Genomic DNA, 22,873 nt, shown 5'->3' with positions numbered 1-22,873 from the left:
AACTTCCAAAAGCTTTAAATCAACTCCCCGTGTAGCAGGAGAGCCATAGATTGAATCTCAATTGAATGAAATTTCAAACACAGGAAACAGTTTGGCTGTGTGGGACAATTTTCTGTGTTAAGTTGTATTTAAGAATTTGATACTCTAGAAGTTTTTTTATTATTATGTTCTAGAAAAAAACTTTGAAGTAAAATGGAAGTTCTCAGTCTAGCAAAACACACAACAAACCTGCTGAGATTTTTCTGCAAATCTGGCTTTATACACAATAAAGACAAAAGAAGAGCTCACAAGTACAATAAGCAGAGCTCCTAGAGAGTCTAGTTAGTCAGACTTGAAACTTTTTCTTTATTTCCATTCTTCTACAAACTTTCAGGTGTCAACCTTAGACATTAAGGTTTCTGGGCTACGAAGTAGGAATTCATTGTAAACTGTAAAGACTACAATCTTCCACTGTTCAACTTCCTTTCACAGAGATTTAGAATCCTTAGACTGCGCTGCATGCCAACATAATAACCTGATGCAGTACAGAGGTATTAGAACACTCATCAATCCCAGCATTTCAGGGTTTGGTACGACAGCTATTCTGCACGGAAGGGACATTTGCCATCAGCTCTACCTTTGATAAGCAGGAAATACAAAGATGGGCAAGCCTCCTAATGTATGTTCTAGCCCATTAAGCATAAAATGGGGACTGAGATAGTGGAAGTCTATGCCTAAACTCAACAGTTGCTACGTATTCCACTGTCCAGGTGTCTAAAAACATTATTTTCTTTCCATTTTGTTAAAACAGATTTTTAAACAGGCTTTAATTAGAGTCTTTGCAGCTGATGCACAGATTTTTCTTTTGGAAAGTCAGTTCTTACACATTTGGATTTATCATATTTCTGAAAAAAATGGGCAATCTCTTGAAACTTACAGAATGTGCCTTTTTAATGGTGTTCTTGGACAGAACCAGCTATGCTACTCAAATTCTTAAATTGGCTGGAAATAACAACAAAATTTATCTGCACTTCTTGGCAATGTCCTGCCATTCATTCACATAGACCTATTTTTCAAAAGGTAAAATGAAAAGTATCAAGAAGTACCTCTGCTGATCTGAATATACAGAATTTCTCTGTTATTAGTACCTAATCTACATATACAAATAAAATAGCAACCAGATGAAAAGTTACTAGAATGAACAGAGAGATTAAATTATTTTCAATGTGGCTTTTAAAATAAAATGTAACAGAAAATTATTATATTGATGTGGATTAAAAACAGCACCTACATCAAAACACAAATTCTGTTAAGAGAATATCAATTTAAGGACAGTTTTTACTGAGAAATTAGCACAAAACCCAAAGCTGCTGCACCAGTGAAATCTACATAAAGGAAGACCTCAAAACTATTCAACATATCACACTAAATTAAAACACCTGTGGCCATGGGCCTGCAATTTAATATATTTGGGCAAATTACTGTACTTGTGTGAAATGCAATCAACTTACTTTTAAAGACTTCACCTGTGGTTCACAGATGCTGAAGCAATCATAATTAACATCTGAGTTACCATTCTTTACACACCAAGTTTGTATCAAAATCAGTAGTTTTAAGAATTTACGGTCAGGCTTTCGAACACTGAAATCACTTGTCACTGAATATCTAGCAATGATTAAACTGAGTAAACATCTGGTTAGACTAAAATACAGTTGTTCAAGGAGGCTAAGAAAAAACAGGCACTAGAGGGGTAGAAAAAAACCAGAACTGATTGCAGGTTTGTTAACCTGAGGCAGTAACTTGCCTGCTTATCAGTGTTCATCAGCGCATCTTTATACATTGAATAAAACAGACACTAGATTACTGCTGTAATCAGCACCATAAAGCACCATGTTTCTCTCTGCTTCCTAACAGCTGGTTTAAGAGGAATAAAAGGTTTATTTGATGGGTAAGTTGGAAGTTCTCCAAGGGCCCTCTAAGCTGCTACATTTCTACAGTTAAGACTTTCAAAGCAAGTTGAGTCTTTACAAATATGGTTAGTTTAGTATTTTAGAGGATGAAGTTTTCTACCAAAATGAAAAAAGTCAAGATAAATTTGCTGTCTCCAACACAAGAATCTATTCGCTCATCCTCTAATATAATAATACCAATTATATTTTGTCATGCCATCAATAAGGAAAATAAATACTTCCTTTAGACACATCGACTTAAATCTAATTCCATAAAAGAGAAGTAATATTTCACTACCTACAAATCACACTGCTAAATTTTGAGGTTTCACAATTATACTTCCATATTAAATCACTGGCATAAAAAACCCCTCTACCTCTCAAGTTTTCTCCTGCCCTTGTTGTGGAAGAAACCCATACAACCAGAGCAAATGGACCAAGCCTGTATGTAAGGGAACCTCTATGACACACGTGAAAAAACACCTCCTTGTATAGCACTGATTGCAGTACTGGACCCAAGAAACTTTTTCTAGGTGGAAAATGAGATTTTTGGAAGCTCGTTATGCCAATCTATTGCTATTTCTACTGAAATGTGTTACAAAGATGTTAAGAACCTATAAAAAAATCCTAAAGTACACAGCAAACCTCCCCATGCAAACAAGCAAACACCAACCCAAACATGCTCTGCAGTCCCAGTTTTGCTTCCTGATACCCTCATTTTGAAGATTCAGCTCCTCTTTGGTGATGAGCTTTGCCCATGAACTGCCAGAGTTAATTCTCCTCTCGGGGAAATGGAATTATCATTACTCTACATATTATCTTCATTTTAGCTATTGAACAAATACAACTGACAAATTAAAAAAAAACCTCAGTCGCCTGGTCGTTTCAGCCTGAGTTATAAGTCACAGATAAACAGGGAAAGGTGAAGTACAACACAACGAATATTGATATTTAAAATGTGCAATTTTCAACATGATCATTCGATACATAGGTAAGCACCCTTGTTACAGTAAGAAAATAACTTCCAAATAGAATCACAGCCTTCAAGAGCTTATTGGACCTGGGCACACACACCATGCAATACTGCAACGATTTCTTACTCAGCTACAGAAGTTAACTAGACAGTCAAAATTAAATTAAATCTGACTCCCAGAAATCCCTATATTATGCCTGGGAGCTCTCCAGTCCCACCAGGATTAGGCAAGCACAAAAGTGTTTTACAGATATCTGTATTCCACCCACCCTATTAAAGGCACAGCACAGCACCTCCAGCAATATTGATTTTGAGGACACATTTTCTTTGAAAAAATAAGAGGTACACAATACGATACATTCACTAATCCCGTACTTCATTATCAGAACATTTAGCCCAGATATGCAAGAACACACAACTTCCATTCTGTACACACACACAAGGTTGCAATCTGACAAGGACAGCAGTTATTCTTTTTGTCTTCCCTACTTCCTTCCCTGCAACCCCAGTTTTTGTCTTGTTTTACGAGCCCCCACAGAAATCATCGATGGTCTACCTACAAAATCACTGAGCTCTAGACTGCCATCCAGGCAAGAATTGCTATAGATTTCTTGTTCAGGGTAACAATGAAACCACAGGTTTGCATTTTGGGATAGTGTAGAGAACTAAAGCATAGATAAGTATGTGTCCTCCAGACTTCTTATGTTATTGCTCCATATCTTTGCTTAGTTAGCTGCAGTTAATACCAATTCAGTATGACTCCATGTGTTAAAATGTCATTTCCAAGTACAGTAGGGAATACACTGAGTTACGTGCATACGTTGAAAAGCCAACACACAAAAGCAATTTCTTTGCTTTAATGAGAAAGAATAGAAGACACACAGATCACTCTCAGTGCAGAGCTTTTACTATGCAGACAGGAAAGAAATCAAGGAATCCACTACAATGAAATAATTAGGCAAGACTTCGAGAAGAGGAAAATACTTTTGAAGTCTCAACTCAAGAAACTTCAGCCAGAGACACTTCAGAGAAGCAGTAATTCCTCCTCTTTAGGACAGTAACTACAGGGAAATTAAGAAAGCACTTAGTCCTTTCTCTTATGGAGGTGCTCTGTATTTTGCCCTCATCAAAATCTTGTGGTATATTTTATCCATTGAGGTAAGTATCCTACATTAAAGGACTGCCTGAAACAATAGTCTTAGTTTTCATACACAGCTCCAAAGCAAAAGGAATCAAAAAAACAAGCAGCATACCAAAATGAAGAGAAATAGCATTGCATGTCCAGTAACTACACACAGTACCTTCTGTCTGAACTGCAAGAGCAATCTCTCGTCACCTCCCCTCCAGCACCAAATTGCCTCAGCCGGGCCCCCAGGATTTATGGGGACAACTGGCCTCTGTCCCCCTGAAGTACCCGGAGCGGAGCCCAGGTTAGTTCTTTGTTTTCAGGATAGAAGCAGGGGGATCAACCCCAGATTCAACCAGAAAACAAAGACTACAGACAGATAGAAACAGAGGACAAAAAAGTTGAGAGGACAGGAGGTTGTTTTACACTGCATTCTTTCATTCCGCAGTCCTTCACTCACACTAGATATAATGTTCCTTCTTTCAGCAGCAGGAACCTCTGCCACAAAGACCAAGATGGAAATGACAGATTTCTTCCCACTAACTCTGACTGCTTGGGGAAATTTAACCTCTTATATAGGATTGGTACTTTGAATGGTATCTGAAAATCAGATAGCTACCAAACAGCTACTGCTGCATCACCAGCACCAAGCAAGGTATAGTCTCTCCATCACTATAATAATTTTATTTGGTATTCTTTTAAAAAAGACAGTGCTTTGGAGGAGAAAGTGCCCTAATCATGTAATCACAATTTAGGGGAACATCAAAATTTTTGGTTTCATGAACTACATACAAACACATGCTTCAGTAGGGAACTGCTTATGTCATTATCAACATGAACTGTGTTGAGCTGGTATTCACTGTATCAGACCAAATACAAACCAAAAAAGATTTCTAAAAAGGAAAAAAAAAAAAAAAAGAAAAAAGAAAAAGCTCTTTCTAGAAGAAAGAAAAATCTAGAAGACAAAGTACAGGCTCTTCTACTTCTCATTTTACATTTACTCCTTCCTATTCGTACAATAACAAATTTCAATTTGACTTAAGAATGTCATGTAACAATAGCTGCGTATACCTACAGTACGTACCCACAACAATATACATCAAACCTATATAGTACATGACTGTTAACTACACCCTGTAAAAAGGTGAGAAGCTGTGTATTCTTTCAGTAGTGATTTATGTACCCTGAGAAGACTGATAAGACAGCAAGAGGTTACACATTGGGAATTGTTTGATTTTACTGCTGGGGACTAAGAATAGATGTTGTTCTCCTGTTTTATGAGCCAATTGTTTCTACTTACCAGCAACACAACAGAAAAGCTTCTTAGTTTGATGGATAGCCAGCTGAGTTTTGTAGTCCTTTTTTAGATTATAATAAGCAAGGTGGGTTTTTGTTGTTCCTTTTTAATATTAGAGTGCACTTGGGAAACAAACTGCCCCAAAGCAAACAGTTATTACTTCACTACCTAAGAAATCATTGAAATTTCAAGATCTAAAGACCTATGGTTTTTATTCTGCCTGACATAAAAAACTGGCAAACACACAATCATTTGGAAACAGATATATTACCTTTTGATTAATCCTGCTATATCTTTTGGTATTTCCATCTACAAGCAGGCACATTCTATTCAGTCAAATCAGGAAGGACAACTATTTGTGAGGGAGAAGGATGAAGGGGGGAAAAAAGGTATTTCACAGAGCTGTTTTCTGCATGGTATTATCTACTTCAGCCCCAAGAAAAGAAATAGTGCCAGAATAAAGTAGTCCTTCTACAGACCAGGGACTGTGACTGTTCTCATGGGGAGAATTTCATACCAAAACCAGAAATGACAGTTTCAAGTAAAAAGAAGCAATATGTAGACTGGGGTTTGGAAAGAAGATGATATTGACATGAAGTGTGTCTATTGCACGGACGGATCTTCAGAGCAGTACCTGCCATTACCTCTGAAGGCTCACACGTAGTTTTGCTTTTGATGAGAAGCCCAAAAGATGAGAAAACTTCAGATGCTTACGACTCCAGCCCAACCTGCGCACGTCCCCTCCTTGTCATTGTGACCTCAGTTGTGACACACACTGTTCTCAACCCCTGACAGCCACTCAGGAGTCTGTGCCCCTGCTTCCAATTTAGATGATCTGATACCTCCTTCAAAAAGTAATTCCAGATTAAGGTTGAAAGTGCCATCAAAAACTAAGGAAATTTTTGGATTTGAATTCTAATCCTTGCTTGTACAATTGTGATAGAATTATTAAAATATTGGGTTTCCTTCCCCTCTGAAACCTTGGGTCTATGTGCCCACAACAGATGATTTCCACACAACAAGAAGCTAATGACCAGTCTAGTTCATTATGTCCATATCCTGCACTGAAGATATAAAGCAATGATATTCTTCACAAGCAAGTATTCGGTACCTTAGTATGCCACGAGCTGCAGTATCTGGAATGAGATTTTTTCATGAAATCTAGCTACAGTCTGATAGCCGGAGAATGCAACCATGGTGGGAACCAAGTAAGCCCAACAGATTCATAGTCTTCGCTTGAGAATGCCTAATGTTTAAAATCTGACATTCAATACTATTCATTTTTTAAAAGATAAACTCTCTGTGCAATTTCAAAGAAATGGACTATGCCAGCCAAATAAACTGTTTTTCACTTGAAGGCAAAAGTCAGAGCATATTAATACTGTGATAACTGTTCATTTATCATAAATGATAAATCTCAAAATATCAAATGCAACTTTCACCTTTGTTTGCTTTTTAATAACCCAAATGTACCAGTAGAGAGTCACTATCAAGGGAAGAGACCGAACACTCTGCATAGTAAATTGTCCTTCCTAATGAACTCTTCTGTGTAATAGCTAAAGTCAAGTCATATACAGAGAGGGAGAAGAGACTGAAGTGATGTTGGCAAATAAAGCTTAAATAAACTAACATGAAAAAAGAAGGTAGTGTATTCAATTCAATAAAATTAGTAAATATACTCCCACACATATGGGGAAAAATGAACATATTATCGAACTAATAGGATTATGCAAAAGAAGCTTCTAATAATAGGCCCATAATTAATCTTTTTCAGTCTTGGGGCTTGCCTATAATCATTCTCCATGTGTATAATTTAATTTGGCAAAAAGTAATTCTATTCGAAGGATACATCTTACAACAACCCTCCAATTGTCAGGACTACTTTTCCTAACCTAGTTAGGCTTGGCAGATGGTATAGAGTCCACTCCTGTACCATGCTTAGCTTTCTTCCATGTTTTGTATTACTGACAAAAAAAGGTGGACTTTGAAACACAGTTCCCTTGGTATACAAAACAGATAAAATATAACTGAGGAGGATTTATCAGAAAACCTTATGACTCCTAGGAAGTTATCATGATGATTATTTTGCTGGCTTAGTCTTACTAGACTCCTTTCTGTACTCTTTACCTATCTTATTTTCCAGGGGTTACCACATGATTGTTGAAAAATTAAATGCTCTGTTATTGATTCAAATAGCTTCTGTAGCATGAAACGTATTACCTGGTATTTTATGCTGTGTGTATTCATGCACATATATGTCTGTGTCTCTGTATAAAACAACATATATTTTATTACAAAGTTTTCCTGGGTTTAAGACATGGATGATCCTTACAGCAGAATGGTATTAAAATATCACAAAATTTTAATTTGCTTTACAAGTTTCATGGAGGAATTAAGGCTAAAAGAAAAGGAAAAACAGGGAAGTAAGAAAGGAAATGCTACTTGCCTCATTATTTCTTTTCAAAATGTATGAAACATAGTGAAAATATTTTCCAGTTATGGAAAAACAGTCATTTTTCAGCTCCTAAAACTAACTCAAATCTTCGCATGGGACTAAGGAAACATTCAGGAAATTGGTTCTCACTTTCTTTTTCCACATTATTTTGTCCAGTTATTTAATTAGGGAATGTCATTGCTGGAATTTGAGACATTTTCTAGTATATATTAACCTTCCAGCTTCCTAAAATGCAATATACTACAGGTGACAACTGAGGACGAGATTCCTATTCTCATCAGGGTAATTACAGTCTTTGGGTTATGAACCACACATGAAAAAAGTAACAGCCTCCAGTCATCTATCAGAAAGACTTCAAACAGCACCACTTCAACCCCTCAAATCTCACCTTGGCTCCTCATTCCCTCTCATTCTTAAACTGAGCACATATGAAAATTTACCTGTTTGCTCTATTCAAATGTACATAAAAAGCTGATTAATAAGGCATTATAAAAACCCCAAATACTGATATTTAATTGAAACTTAATTTCTATGCTATGGGCTACCAAGTTCTTACTAACATTAAAAATAAAAGAGGCATAAAGTTTTAATGAGAGACAACAAAAGATTCTGGAACGAAATCTCAATATATTGTGAGCAAAATTAGTGAACTTGCTCTAGATCATGGTGCGAAGAGATGAGTTTCTTGGTATTGATTTCTTTCTTTTAATTTATGTTGCTGCTACTACTGCTACAAGCCCCAACTGTTAGTATTGGGAGATATGAATTAACACTAATATACCCAGGGATCTGCTTGTCTAACACAGTAAAAGCATTTGAGTCCAAGCCTGCTGCAGAGCACCACACCAAAACCTTGGGGAAAAGGGAATGCAGTGCTCTTCATCAACTGACTGAAATCTAAAAGCTACAATAGCAAACGTGTGTAGCTATAGATCAAAACGGTATACAGAAACTACTCCAAGTAACAACAGAAAAGAGAACTAATCACTGAAGGGACATAGCAGAGATGCAAGACACTTCTACCGCTACCAGAGTTTATAAAGAAAAAAATACCAGCCAGAAGAAATGGAAGAACACTTTAAATAAATGAAGGGGGGAACTAGCATTCTTGAGGGTAAAGGAGTATTTTAACGACTGTTTTTTCATGCGGAAGAATTAACATAAATCCTTGCTACAGTACATGCGAATCCACAAACAGAAGTCATCAGCGATGCCAAATATGGACGCATATTTCACCTTAACAATAAAACCAGTAATGTTGCCTTCATAAAAAAACGCAGTCAATGGAAAACTGCATCATAAACCCAAAGTCAATGTCCGTAGAGCTGCCAAGGACTCACTGAAAACAAAGCCCTGTTTGTCCCCTAATCTTCCCAGAAATCCTCCGCAGAGGATGTGCTGTGTCAGAAAGCCTGGCAGAACACCTGCTGAATGGGTTCCTGTAATAAGATTGTATGTCTTGGTCTGTCCTCAAACTGTGCTGGAGGCTGCGGAGGTGCAAAATCTATTTACACTCTGTTCATCTCAAATACACACAATACAATTAAGATTTTTATACTACATACATGACTGTGCATATCTAACCTCAAGAAAACATACAGATACGGTTCAAATGCACCTGTTTAATCAAATGTTCCTTCAATTGTCCCTGTTACTTACACTTTACAGACATATCATAGCCCTTCCAGGTTGTTATCTGCTTGTACTCTCTGGCAAAGCAAAAACAAGACAGAAGTTCTGCAGATTTAATAAGAATGCTTATAATGTGTCACAAGCTTCAGTGACTCTGGGGATTAGATGTATTTAGAAATGCTATGTAATCTCCAATGTTCTGCAAGTAACCATGGTTTGGGATTAAAATATATAAAAACTTGTCAAGACTCTGCTATACTTAATATCTACTTAGTGACATGTTACTTAGACAAAAGATTCATTAACCTCAAAATGTTATTGTTTTATTTATTTTATTTTATTTTTTTCGTAGCAGCAGTATGACATGTAAGGCTGAGCTGGTGTTTGCTTTATAAAGAGATTTTCAGAGTCACTGTCTGAACAGATTAAGATCTCAGCAGCCTAAAATTTAGCACAAGGAGGTATCAGAAAAACACGAAAATCATTAAATGGGTTTGCATACTGGAACCTCGCAAAACAAGACTCTAACCGGAGTTGAGGCTGTTTCTACTCTGCAAATAAAAGAGAGGTCCTAAATCAAAATGACTAGGACTTGTCTACGAGTCATCCTTAGGGCACGTCCTTTGATATTGCAAGGAAAATTTGAAATGAGCCAGATATTTGTATGCAAGAATGAGTATTAAGTACTGAGCAGGTGCAGTAGTTAATTTTCATAATGTTCTTGGTTATGCAGCAAATATAGCATTGCAAGTTTTATTTCAAGGTAAAATAGATTCTAACAAATTTTGTTTTGACACTAAGTGCCATTCAAACGAGTAAAAGTACCCTCATTTATTTTAATGGCAGCTGGCTTAAAAACACACACGCAAATGAGACAATATTACATAAAGGAAAAAAGTCAATCAAACCATGAGCCATAAATATAATGCTAAATATAGGGATGCTATGCTCTTCACCATGCTTAAACATCGAAGACAGGCAGCGAATAAACAGACAAAATAAACAGAGTCAACATACACACGTGTGTCTGTGTTGTATTACACAGAATGTACTTGTAGTTCCATCAAAAAAACACCTCATGCTGCAAGCGGCTGAAGAAGGGAAAGTGGCAAACTTCCAGATAACCAAAGCAAGCCCTGCCAAACTTCCAGGTAACCAAAGCAAGCTCATCCCCTCAAAAATTTTTGTTCAAGCAGCTACCTCTGAACAACTGGAGGTTCTGAAATAAGTTTTTTTTTGTCTTGCACAATTCTTAATTCATCAACTTATTTATTAAAACCACTGATCTATACATGCAACAAAATCCAGTATGCCATTGCTCCAGTCAGAAGCTGGACTGAATCCTGTTTTGTCTTCTGCATTCTTATTCTCATTTCCTCAAACATTCACACTCTTCAAATGTTGACTGAATTCCAAGGAAAGACTCCAGGAGAGAGGACATTTTCTCCTATTTTCTATCCGTATATTTCCAAGCATTTTTACAATGTCATGTAAATAACAGCATCATTTTATAAAACAGTGTAACTGAAATGTTGTAATTAATTTTGATACCTGCAATCATAACCTGTACTTATCATGTAACTGGAGAACTCTAATCAAGGAACAAAGCCCAATCCCACATTTGATACATTTCGCAGCAAGAGCTCTGTGCTTACACATCTGAATAGGAGAAAATTCTGCAAGCCAGGAGCTCAGCTATACAATGAGTACATTTTTAAAAGCCATTGTAATTAGAGATGCTCAACAAATAGCTCAACTGAATAAAAAGGAAGAGGGAGGAAAAAAAGTGTTTTTTCCTGGTCTTCAGAGAAATAGAAAGCTTTTTACATTTTCACACCTTCTAACTGGAATTGTGGTATAGCTACATAAAATGCATTGCAGACATTACAGAGAAGTCATTCATAAACCTGCCTCAGATGTATTCAGCTGTCTATACTACACTGATTCTCCAACAAATCGGTCAGGTCTATACTAATATTTGTTTGAAATATCGTAGCAATATTGCAGCAACAAAGTTAAACAGATGTTAGAAAGCCTCTGTAAGAGAGGAAAATGATCACACTTAATAATCAATTAAACAAAAAAATAAATAAAATCACTTGCACTCATTTTCTCACACCCACACCTTCGCAAGCACAATCTGTCCATTGCCACCTACACTACCTGGGAGCAGAAGAGATACCAGCTACCAACGCTTCATGTCTCCAGGGCTGTTCTTACAAAGGGGACCATGCGGTTGCCCTTTTCATACCATTTAGGAGTTGACAGGGATTCCAACCTTTAGACTCATTGTTCTGTCCTGTTCCTAAAGCAATAAGACAATGTCAGTTATTTACTCTGTTTTGTATCTTTATTTGGATATGAGACAGTTGCAGTCCTTTATCTTCCCTTTGTCATTTCCTAGCAGCTTCTGTCTGTCCATTATTTCACCCTGTTGTTCGCCCAATCTCAAGATCTTAAAAACCTTTATGTAACTGTGCTGTGATCTTGCTGCTCTAGGTGTCACCAAAACTTGCCTTATATACCCTTCTTTCGTTGTTTCTTCTGGTGCTTCCACAGCCTTCCCTTCCTATTTATATTTAATTCATTCAAATAGTATCATTTCTATTACAGATCTCTATGATGTCTTTTCACAAGGGCCCAAAACTCAAACTCTGCACTATACTTTTTTGCTAGATTAAGCAATTCTTATTTGCAGAGTCAGATCAAAGAAAAACTGTTTCTCTCTCGATCCATCCACAGAATCTGAGCCTACAAAATCATCTGCATACTTTTAATTACACAAGTTACAGAGTGGTTTTTTGTTTGGTTGGTTTTGTTGTTGGTTTTGTTGTTGTTTTTTAAATTTCACGAGACAGAACAGCGGCAAAAGAAAACCTACAGGTGCAACCAAGTTCACCTCTACACAAACAAGAACTCAATTTGTTCTAGCACTTGGGTGGTTCGTGCTACAATGAACTTTCCCATTTTTCTCCTGTTCTGTGATGGTATAATTATCTTTAGGGATATTCATGTAAAACTGGGATTTTATCTGGTGAATAATTCACAGGTTGGCAAAGTTTAAATACATACAAACAATATGCTTACCATTAACACTAGTTAGACAGAAGAGAAGAACGAGCCGGAGATTACATGCTGCTATTTCACCATGTCATGCAATCAAGATTAGCAGGGACTCTCAACGCACTCACCTACATGTCCCAAACAGCTGATCTCATACAAGTCAGGCATAGACTGATTTCAAAAAAAGACCAGTGAGGTAATTCCATGGATACCACATACAGTGCTCTGTGCAGTGACCTGAAAGCAAGTGTGGAAGAAGTAGATCCAAGCTGACATGTTGATACTGATCAAAATGGAAAGGATCAAGTATTAGATGAACATGTTCACAAAAATGAATTGACTGAAAATAATTGGTACAAGCTCCAGTTATTACAACTGTACTTAAAATAATAAAACTTACATAAAAAATACAAAATATCCTAATAGTTGCATCACAACCTACTAAAAAACCCTCAGTCTAAAACGTGAGAATGCCATGGATTTGATGTATGCCATACATCAACCATGGACAATCCAGTGCCTCTATACTTGTCTTCGAAACACTTAACACTTCAGCATACACTGTTAACCTCAAAAAACTTTTGTTTTTTTGGTAAACCACACGCAACAGAACTCCTCCTCCAGTAAAAACCAAGCAAGTGGATTAAGGGCAAAGAAATCTTTACAGCAGTCCCACTTCATACGTGTCCTGGGAATCTGACGAACAGATAGAGGAAGCAGCTAATTACTACAAGTGCCAGAGACTGAAGAAAAATGGATCATTTTTAGAATTCTCTATGTAACCATTTCTCCCAGTGAATACAGCCTAAAACATCATGAAAAGATTTCTATTGTATCCAAAGGAGGGATTAAACAGTAACAAATTTTTAATAACGTGCTTCCTGGAATGCTAATCATGATGTTCCTTTTATGAATATTTGATTTTCTATTGAGTCTTATGTCCTTGAGCTAAAGCCCATGACTTCTATCAATATTAATGACAATTATGCGTTCAGATCCACAGAGATCAAAGTAGCTACCCAGAGGTCTTAATATGCCCAGTCTTGTTTAACTATATTGATTTTCAACTTCATTTTTAGTTGGTGCTATATGACAAGGATACTGAGAGCATTCAAGTTTTCAGGCCTTTTTAAAGGGCGCAAGTGATGATGATAACGATGGTAGTTCTTACTAACATCTAACATGAGTTAAAAGGTTAATCAATTTGAAAACAATTTTAAACTTCTGTTCTTAGAAGATATCAAACTTACAAACTTATGAGAAAAAGGTCCTGCAGAAACCGTTGACCTTCGAGGTAATGACGCCCGAGATGGGAACCAGGAGTGCTGACAAAAACTCTTCCAGGGCGGGGAGACACGATGTGAGCACAGAAGAGTTTCTGCTGTTCGCTGGTTTACAAGCTCTCTGTGCACAAGATAAGAAATTGCAAGTGCTTAATTAGAACTAGATAGGGGAGTTGAGATAATTATGTCTAAAGAGCAAATAACTGATGAAATGCAGCTACTGTAAACCACAGGGTGGAAAAGAAGCCTTGGGATGCAAAGCCACCTTCATTTGGACAGCTGTAGCTGCTGTTTCGCTTGGCTGCCTGTCAGAAACACCACGTTTCGGTATCAATATAACAGACTTGGGGCCCATGAGGAAAAGCAAGACAGCCCTCCATCAGGCTCACATCTGAAAGACTCCATGTGGGAGGTGAAATAAGAAGGCATATATCTGCTAAGAGGAATAGACTTGCACCTTAATACTCAGTGCAGCAGGAAAGGAAACAGAATGGCAGCTGAATAGTGCTCATTGTCACTTTTAAGATTTCTTTATCAAAATAGAGTTCTGTATCCATACTACCACTAAAAGCAGTTTATTAGTCAATTACAAATATGTTGCTCAATCAATAAACATAAGAACTATTTTGCTTGGTTTCATCTTGAATCTCCAGTATAACAGGAGAGAGTCAGACTTGTAGAATCAATCAACATAGTTTTTACGCTTCTCCATCAGAAATATATAGGTTCTCCGGAAAATTACCATGGATACCTACTTTTATCTTATGTTAAATACAAATGTATTTCAAAGACCACAATTTATCAACAATTTTCTTTTGCATGTGGAAGATCTTGGGGGCCACATTCTTACATTTTCTAAAAGCACTGCAACTCAACTGCTTAAATCAAGCTCACTTGGCCTGGTGTTTAAGTGGAGATACAGCTTTTTATGCTACTTAAAAGAAAGGGAATGGCAGAAATCCAAAACCTCCCAAATGTCAAGACATTTTGATACACCACCACCACAACTTAAAGATAAGCCCAAGAAAAGTATACACAAGATAATGTTTAAGAGACACTACACAATTCATGCTCCCTTCTGCAAACAGAGCAAATGCCTCCTCCAGCCTCCCAGACTTATGTTTTCAGGTTTTCGTTCATTTAATTAAAAAAAAATAATAATAAAAGAAAAGAAAAGAAAAGAAAAAAGGGGGAAAAAAAGGAAAAAAGAAAAAAAAGAAAAGAAATTGGAAGAATTACTTTATTGCTGACAGTAACTTTCCAGCATAAACTTCTGGGGAGAAACACAGAACATAAGACCATCAAAAGACTTGAATGAGCACTATAGTCTATTAAACCAAAAATTTCAGAAGAGCCCTGGGAAATATCTTAGTATTAATTAAGAGTTACTGCTGTACAAAGAAAAGCATCAGCAAGAAAGGTACAAAATATTGTTATAGTACAACACAAAGCAACAGTTCCAGATCAATGCAGTTAGACTGCACAGCAAAGTCTCACATCCACATTTTTCACTTGTTGCTACCATCTCACTTTTCAAGTATTAAATCCTTGCAGCTTAATCTTAAAACTCTTTTATTAAAAAAAACCAAACAAACAAACAACAAACCTCAGAATCAGACTCTCTCTCATTTCAGATAAATGTGCTCTTTCCTATTATGAAGCTATGTTGTAACCAAACACAACTAATAGTGAACAACAAGATGATCATATTCTCATTAAATAATATAATTGTAGCATCATTAGCCTGTGCTATTTCAGATGTATGAAATACAAGGTTTTTTTCAAAAGGAAACAAAAGTTGTGGTTTTTTAAATACCACATATTGCCTTTAACTCCAGAAGGTCAGGGCTTAATCTTGAAATTTACAAGTTCCACAAAAAAAAAAAAATCCATTAAAAATTATAATAGTAATCCTCCCCACCATTTCATTAAACAAAGAAGAAAACTGATCAAACACAAGAAATAAATAAACAATGGGGAAAAGAACTCTACCTGATCCCTAAATCTACCATCAGTGCTTTCCTTCTCCTGGAATAGACTAGGTCATTCTTCAAAAATGCTGAAAACTGGATTTGCAATGGAAAATTTACCTCAGCTACTGAAGTCTGGGAAATGCATAACAACAACAACAGCATGAAATTCATCCTTTACTCTGGTTTGAGGTGCTATTTGCCTTGCTGGCTTATAGCGTTTGTGCTCAAAGCTCCTTCTTTCTATACACAAATGCTTCAACGTTCACACTAAAAGCAGCATAGCAAGTAATTAAGTCTCAGGTTACGAAGGGTAGGGAAGCTGAAAATAAAATTTTTAACTATAGATTTGTTCGTTTGTTTTTACAAATTATTCCAAGCCTGGCAGTATAAATGATAAAACTAACCAAGGAAATAGCTCAGGAAAGTTCAACTCCACCTGCAGAGCTGCTGAGGCTGCACAAGGCTGCAGCCAAAAGGACTCGGTGGGTAACCAGCCCCAGAGAGGAGAGGAGATGTCAGCAACTTTCAAGACAGTCTTATTACCTCCAGGAAAAAAAAGAGCCTGCAGACAGCTAGCTGCAAAGCCTGCACCCTGTCTGCTACAGGTGTCTTTTGGTACAAAGAATTTCATCTTCTAGTGCAACAGAAACCAGTCATGGCTCTGAAATGGGGAGAGGCAGGTGAGAAGACAGAGTGTGAAACACCACCACCCATTGCTCTTGACCCTTCTCTTGATCCAACATCCCAGCACACCAAGGACTACGGAGCTTGATTTTGCAGCACAGCATGTCCCACTAACATCCACATCACCACAGTTTGGCTGATCTGCACATAATTTCATTCTTTCTGCTGCCAAAAGGGCTCCTGTACTCTCCAGAGAGGGTTTTTTCTAATCATTGCCTTGTTAAAATCCATCAAGCATCATGGCATATGTTTGCCAGCCAAAAGAAAAGCTTTGATAAAACTGAGATCTTGACATCCCAGCGTATAATCACTCCTTGTAATACACAGATTATTTTATGCATAAGCATGTGTGAGTACATTGTAAAAAGTAGAGGAAAAGAGGGACCACGTAGACATATAACAAGAAAAAAAAAAAAAAGAAAAATTAAACTACATTATACCAAAAGCATTTCCACTAAAGCATTTGTTAAATTAGGAAGTGGACTATTTGTCTGAACACCAGAACGACAGTCACATATAATAGAAGAAAAAGCTTTCAGAGTTACAAGGGCAAGAACAACTCTTATTTACCTTTAGAGATAAATGCCAGTCTGATTCACCTAATAGTGACAGAAACTTGGCCAGGAAAATCTGAACTAAAATGAAGTAGAGTCTCTGTGAAAATGGATGAATAACTTTCTATTGATTTCTTTCCACTTCCTTAGGAACCAAATCATTGTAAGACTCAGTTTGCAGCTCCCAGGCTTTTGCTCAGTTGGTTAAACTTTGACTCAGTAACCTCTGTGACACATCTGTTTCTATTTATTATATTCAAGTCTAGAACAGAATTTGTGCTTCCTTCATGTCCTCCTATTGATTTGATTTTCTCTGGCTACAGGAAGGGTCATTAGGTTTAATGTAGGTCATCAGGATGCACAGCAATTTGTAAACCAATGTAATGCAAAGTGATATTAGGAGTTTAAAGAAACACAGCTGGAGCACAGGGGACCGTAGAGAAAGTAAAAAATAGAGGTGAATATACTTCCAAGAGAGACAATAACAGCAGAGCAAAAATCATGTAACATTAGTGATGTTCTGTTTTCTAGAAATAAACCTCTTCATATATCAATAAATAAATAAAAGGGAGGTTACAGTTGGGAACAGTGGTTTTAGATGAATGCACAGGAAGTCTGCTTATTGAGACAGAGAGGAAGGAGACCTGGTCTGAAGGGCACACCAAAGACATTCATCAATGGGATCTCTGCTTACACTCACTGCAGATCCAATTTGCCTGCTCCAATGTTAAATAAGCATATTCATATGAATCTGGATCTCTGCAATCCTGCAGTAATCAGTCTAGTCTGTTATTGACTTGATGTGTTTGACCATTACAAAACCAAAATCTGTTTAGACTATGAATTTCCTGAACTATTATTCTAATCTCTTCTCTTAGCCAGAGGTTATGCAGCAAGTTTCAGCAGGTAGTGAGTTTTACACCATTTTCCTGGCCAAAGCTCAGCTAACTACATGTCCTTTCTACCTAAATCCTTCTTGTATTACAGTTTTAGCTCTAAAAGGCTGTTTTGAGCTGTCATGAGAAACACACCTGCTACTATGCCAGGTTGGGGACAGATGCCTTCCACATCATAGCTGACTGCGTTATATTAGTCACTAAGTCACCCTGAATACAGACTTTGCTGTCACTTTGCATGATCTCCTATACATTTTGATATCTTTAGATGAGATTCAAGTTCTGCATACATTAGTTATACTAGCTACTGTTTTGTTGGTGATCATTTTGCTTAGTAGAGGAACAATGAGATCACACCAAGTCAGGTAAAACCCAGGAAACAAGTCAGAAGATAATAAAAGAAATAAAAAATATGCATGTGTGTATACTCCTGGAAGCAGTTGCTCCAGCACAGACACACCATTAAGGAGTTCCCTCTAGTGGAGTAAGTAACCTATAGTCACATCCAACAGGACTAGAAAGGAGATAAAAGTAGCTGATTGTATATTTGAAAACATTCATAATAAAGGGAGATTAGACCAAACCCCATAACTTTTTCCGTAATTCCTTCTGACATTGTGAAGAGTCCGTAACATCCTCCTAATGTGTTAGTAGAGGATTTCCAGAAAGAAGGAACTTCTCAAATGCAGACTGGATTATATAGTTAAGACACCGAAATAGTAACTCTGATTATTAGTACTGATTCTGTTACAGACTTCCAAATGATTTCAAGAGTCCTTAATGTTTCTGTTTCTCACTTCTTTATCTGTAGAACGGTAGTAATTCTTTATTTCAATCACAATGTGGCAATACAGTAAATTACTGCTTACCACATCTGCAGCCACTATATAGGTGTAAACAAAAATGTTAAAGCTAGGAAATGGGAACATAGTGCAGCAGTTATGAAACCTTTCTGTGCCAGAATGGGCCAGAACGGGGCCAAATACAGCCAATTGCAACCTTATTATTAATTTTTTTTTAATATATATATATAAATATACACACATATATTTGTGTGGGATTCCATTTGTACACATGCACACATATTTATGTGCATGAATAGATTACCCACACTAAAGCACAAATGAGACAGCCTCCAGCTTTTCACTGTGGCCCAGATTAGAAAATTCAGGTCAAATTCATTATTATCGAATCATCTGTACATCTGTAGAAGGATTGGGAAATGCGCTCTCAGAAAACTTCAAATTACGCTACATGAGACATAAAGTTATTAAATAGAAGATATCACATTATTTTTATTATGTCACTCAAAGTTCATGGCCACAGAACAGGCAGCTACATTTCTACTACATTTTTCTTACCTTAACCAGTCTCATCTATGCAGCTGAACTTATTTAAAACATGTCATCAACTCAGAGGCTTCTCCAAATCACTTCAAGAATCAAGTATTTGTGTTTTTTCCTCCATCTCTGTCATGTACCTTCTTACAAACAAAATCATCCTATCTGCTGTTAATAATGAATGGCAAATTTCATGAGGATTGTGAGTACTCAGCACATCTTCCTGCCACTTCCAAAATTAAAATGCAAAGGGAATTCTTTTTCCTCTCTCTGAGGTCTTCCAGCAAATTATTGATTCTTGCTGGTCTCCTTCCATTAATATATTTCTTTATTATAGCCTGAGTAATGGCTTTAAAGTGCTTTGTAACTCTCTAATCATGTACATCTCCTGGGGCTGAAAACAGCTTTGGTTTTACAAGTAATTTGTTTCAAATGAGGCCTTATGCATCATAATGTGAGGGTCATGGGCTCAGGGAAAAAAGAAGTTATCAGGGATCATACTTTTAAGATCCAGAAACTTAAGCCATTTAAGGTTTGACAGAATAATAACTCAAGTCTGTACCTTCTGAAAATCACCTACCATTAATAACCTCCTATGAAAATCTACTAGTATAAAATCAAATGTTTTTTAACCTTCCTGTTCACAAAATACATACTACTAGACAAATAAGCATTATATAGACTCCAGCCTTTGGTAACCTTAAGTCAAACTCACTGTCGATGCAAAGTATGAAAAAATTGAACCATAATACTCAAGATTTTTCTCAAAACATTACATCAATAATTTAGTCTTATCCTAGAAGGCCATCTAAGCTGTGTCAAGCCCAGGATTCTCCCCTCACCTGAGCCACCCTTCCAGGCAGAGGCCTCACACAGCTGCCATCAGGTAAAAGAAACAGCTGCCATCAACACAATTTGTTTCAACTGTTAATACATTAGGTTACAGACCAAGCCCAGATCCTTTATAGTTGAAATTCAGTTGTGATTAACATGACAACTAACACTGACTGAATGTCATGTCACAGTAGAAGAGTCCCACAACCCACTCAGGCTGACCAGGATGCATTTTCCATAAGTATCCTGTTACACACAGTGTTTTAGCCTTCTGAGCTAAAGTGAAATCTTAAACTTTTGTTTCGTTTTGTTTTTAACAGCAACTCCCCTCAGAATTTTTAAAGGGTTTAAAGACAGTTAATAGAAGCACAGAAAAAAATATAAATTGAATTTCTGACTTGCTTTAGTGTAAAGGCTTTCCTACCAGCTAAGCTGCAATTAAGGTACCAACTAAACCTCAAAGAAATGGTGAGCTCCATATCCCATTGAGACAAGCAAATGCTTTCACTTCTTGTAATAAGATATTTATGTTGCTTGGCATGAAATTGTTTAAAAGCCACCAGTGTCTACAAGCTATATGGAAAGTCCCGGTACTCCCATTCACAACCACAAGCAGCTACAAAATCCAGCACAGCAAGATCAGAGGACCTGCAGCACAGCACGATCAGAGGACCTGCAGCACAGGCGACTAATACTGAAGAAAGGGGTTTAATCCATCCACATAAAGCCAGATATGTATACTACGTATACCATTACAGAACATCTTCTCTCTGTTGCAAATAAAGTCATATGTAGGAGTGGTAGTGTGAACAGTTTTGTATCTGCTGTAGTTCATATTCTGCACTGAACAGTGGATTACAAAGTAAAATTAATCTCAGATACTAATTTCTATAGAGTACATATATTTATTTATATGTCCTCTTCTTCATCAGGAAAGAAAACAATCACTGATGAACTATGGAAAAGCAGAGAGATCCTGACGGTGTTCTAACTGTCTGGTAATGACTGATTTCCTCACTATGTTTTCTTTTTTGTTTGCTTTTTGTCTTTCACCTAGATCAAAAAAGCTGACTGTGCATAGTTTTTTACACTCCATTACTCCTATCACCTACTTTCATAACAACTACTGGTCTCCAGTTATTATAGCTGATTTTAATGAACTGTAGTGGTAGTTCTAGGACTGCTTCATTTTTCTATCATCTTTACCAGTAGTCACATGCACAGCTTAGACACCCAAGCCTTCTACAAGAATCAAGATTTATACTTGTAAAACCTTATGATATCCTACCGTGTGCTCAACTCCAAAATCCACTTATCTATTTTATTGTTAATTTTTCAGTATTTGCAAGTACAGTTAAAGAGCTGTTAGTGTGCAAGATGCTTGTAAAAATCCATGTACACCTGAGAGCCATGAACAACACAGCCTGTGTTGTTGGGAACAGAAAGAGAAAAATCTCTGGAAGCAGATTTGCAAAGGGGTGGACATGCAGGTGATGCCACAGGATTTACCAGCACAGATGCAGAGCTGTACTACTTCCACGAGCAGCTCACTGGTGCTCAGCAGCTGCACCAGCCCTTTGGGCAGCAGCGAAACTCATGAGCTTAGACTGACCTAAGCAAAACCACTTGGCTGGACCCTGCACAGCATCTTTTAGTGCTCCATGCTCTCAGATGGTCTGGGTACAAGGAATAGGGCAAGGATGCACAACCACACTCAGCACAAGTCCCTGCAGTCCCCTCCTTGCAGGGAGCTAATAATCCTTCCCAAAATTGGAAACACGGAGCATTTACTTAGCAGCAAGTACTTAGGGACCTGAGCAGACTCCCCATTAATAACAACCTCTATGGCAGGCTCCCCAGTGTATCCTACACCTTGGATTTTTCCTATGGTATCTAAACCAAGTCTGGAAAACAAGGATTTGGGACCTACTTTATGCCACCATTATGCTCCACATCTAAAGAAGAAAAAAGTGACCACTAACCACGCAGAGGCTGGTCACTACAGGTTTAAATGGAGTTGTTCTCAGGATCAACTACATTCTTAAATCACTGCTCAAAACAGCTGCTGTGAACACAGCTTTGTAAAAGAGAAGTAGGCAAAGCTATCTGCTGGTATATACTGAACTAGTCCATCAGACAAAAAAAAAAAAAGCTTAAGACAAAAATAAGAATCTATTATTTCTGCAGCACCCAGCACAATTCAGGTAACAGGTTCTGGCCTTTTATCAGCAAAACAAAGTGGATCAGATGAATCATCTCCCACACTAAAAAAATTGCACCCACTGAAACTTCACGTAGGTTTCAAAGGAAGCAAAATAATTCCCTTTGAAATATACACAAGTCAGATTATCTTTGCTACAAATGGCAAGATTCAGCCTGAGACTTCTGAACTTCTGTCTGTTCCTCCCATTTCATCTGTCACGTCTGTTCAGCAGCCTGGAGTGATTTGTTGGTGCAGGCAGAAAAGGGGGCAGCCACAACAGTCACTGAAGGTAAAAGAAGTTTATACCAGGGCTTTGATGGAGTGGGTCTGTCAGAAAAAGTGTATTTCCTCTCCTAAGAGGATCTGGTTCCCTGAATATACAGAGCAAACTATCCAACTGTTTTTGCTTATCCAGGGGATACATTGCAGCTTCCAACGTTGAAAATTTGATAATTTAGTAAAATTTCCAGCTGCCCACCCCTGAATTTGTTAAGCCAACAATCTGAGAAGAGGCCCTATCACTACAACATCAGAGAGCCAGGACAAAACTGCAGCTCAGTACAGCTTTCTTAGCAGGGATCTTAAGCTTTTCCAGATAGACTTCACTTTGAGCCCAAAAACCAAGAGCAAAA

At 37.3% G+C, this 22,873-nt stretch overlaps 2 long non-coding RNA genes across 3 annotated transcripts in view; both read right to left on the bottom strand.

The window, feature by feature from the left end:
* The window catches only part of LOC139828443 (uncharacterized), a 42,101-nt gene extending 30,453 nt beyond the window's left edge, over positions 1-11,648 (bottom strand). The window contains exon 1 of the long non-coding RNA XR_011740034.1: positions 11,575-11,648. This is a non-coding gene — a long non-coding RNA (uncharacterized lncRNA). The remainder of the gene's footprint in view (positions 1-11,574) is intronic.
* Positions 11,649-12,641: 993 nt separating this feature from the next.
* Positions 12,642-22,873, bottom strand: part of LOC139828369 (uncharacterized) — an 88,291-nt gene continuing 78,059 nt past the window's right edge. For both annotated transcript variants that reach the window (XR_011739885.1, XR_011739886.1), the window contains 2 exons: positions 13,725-13,878; positions 12,642-12,711 (listed from right to left, as the gene is read on the bottom strand). This is a non-coding gene — a long non-coding RNA (uncharacterized lncRNA). The remainder of the gene's footprint in view (positions 12,712-13,724; positions 13,879-22,873) is intronic.

Source organism: Patagioenas fasciata, chromosome 7 (assembly GCF_037038585.1).
Source record: "Patagioenas fasciata isolate bPatFas1 chromosome 7, bPatFas1.hap1, whole genome shotgun sequence".
Taxonomy (NCBI): domain Eukaryota; kingdom Metazoa; phylum Chordata; class Aves; order Columbiformes; family Columbidae; genus Patagioenas; species Patagioenas fasciata.
The sequence above is the reverse complement of the archived record's forward strand: the minus strand, read 5'-3'. Positions and strand labels throughout refer to the sequence as shown.